The sequence below is a fragment of the Olea europaea genome, chromosome 10 (assembly GCF_002742605.1).
Source record: "Olea europaea var. sylvestris chromosome 10, O_europaea_v1, whole genome shotgun sequence".
NCBI lineage: Eukaryota > Viridiplantae > Streptophyta > Magnoliopsida > Lamiales > Oleaceae > Olea > Olea europaea.
Window position 1 is genome coordinate 29,686,634 of NC_036246.1, and position 1,790 is coordinate 29,688,423.

The window sequence follows — 1,790 nt, forward strand, 5'->3', positions numbered from 1 at the left end:
TGAACTCACTATCACACAACCTAAGAAAGAAAAGTCCATTGCTTTAAAATCCATCAAAGAGGATGAATCTTCCGATACTGAGTCTCTGAGGGAGGATGAAATTGCTTACTTTGTGAAGAAATTTCAAAAGGCTCTCAAGAATAGGAGAAAGCCTCAGGATAGAAAAAGTGGAGTCCCTAGCAGATTCTCAAAAGAAAAAACTGAAAGGTTTAACAATAAAAGTTCTAGTGATAAACCACGTTGGGTTAGGTGCCATGAATGTCAAGGTATAGGTCACTATAAAAATGAGTGCCCTAGTTATAAGAAGAATCAAAGAAAAGGGCAAGGTAAGACCTTAGTTGTTTCACTTACTGATAACGAGTCTGAGACCAGTGATAGGCAGGAGTCATCTAGTAGTGAAGATGAAGGAAACTATATGGCATTTGTGTCGACTATTAAGAGTGAATCTGATAAGGAGAGTGACAAGGTTGAGGAAGAACTTCACAACAATAATTCTAGTAATGAGGATGAGGATGAGGATGACATAGACATACATGAGGCCTATCAACTCTTGTTCAAGGAGAGTCTTAAAATAAAAAAGATCAATAAAGCCCTACTCAAAAAGGTTGATGAACTTGAAAGAGAAAAAAAGAGACATGCTAGTAATCTCCAGAATTCACTTAAGAGTGTCAATGAGTTAAAATGTGTCAATGAGAAGTTGGAAGACAAAGTTAAGACATTAACTAGTGAATTGGAGAAATCTAATGCTCATATTCAAACTTTCATAAGTGGAACTAAGAAATTGGATGATATTTTGGGAATGAATAAGCCTAAGATAGGAAAGGTCTAGGATATGTTGAGGGTAATACACATGGTGCTGGTCCATCTCAAACTGTATTCATTTCTGCCTCTAGCAAGTCTAACGCTGTCAACAGTCCAAATAAGGGTAAGAATGTTTCGAGGGAACAAAGTCATCAATCACGTAGAAATTTTATGCCCGAACACCCATAGACACGTACCTTTGAGCCTAAGTTCATTCCCACCTATCACCACTGTGGAGCTCTAGGACACACTAGGCCTAGATGTTATAAGTTAGGCAATGAGCGTAGAAATCAGAATATTCCAAGTCAGGTCAGTTTTCTGACTAATCAGGTTAGTCATTTGACTGAAATGCTTACTAGGCTGACTAGGAGTACCACGTCATCTAAGAAAATTTGGGTTAAAAGGAGGATCTAGCTGGACTTTCAGGTCAGGTAAATTGCTATGTTGCTCATGTTGCATTAAAAGCCCAAGATTTCAATATGTGGTACCTTGATAGTACTTGTTCTAGGCATATGTGTGGTAACAAGGCTTTATTCACTACTCTTGATGAATGCAATGGAGGTGTGGTTACCTTTGGAGATGGGGGCTTTGCACCTATTCTTGGCAAAGGTACTGTACAAATACATGGATTACATGTGATCTCAAATGTGCTTTATGTGGAAGGTTTAAAGTCGAACTTGTTAAGTATTAGTCAAATTTGTGATGCTAATTTTGAGGTTAGCTTTGTGGAAAAGAGATGTACCGTGTATGATTCATTCGGTGGGGTGGTCCTTGAAGGGGTTAGAACGTCTAATAACTGTTATGGAGTCCTACCTAATTCTAAATATGTGTGTAGGAGCGCAAAAATTGATGTAAGTGAACTCTGGCATAAAAGATTGGGTCATTTAAACTATAAGAGTCTAGTACAATTGGCTAAAAAGGAGTTGGTAGATGGTTTGCCTAAAATAGGTCCTAGTGAAAATGTTGTGTGTGGACCATGTCAACTGGGT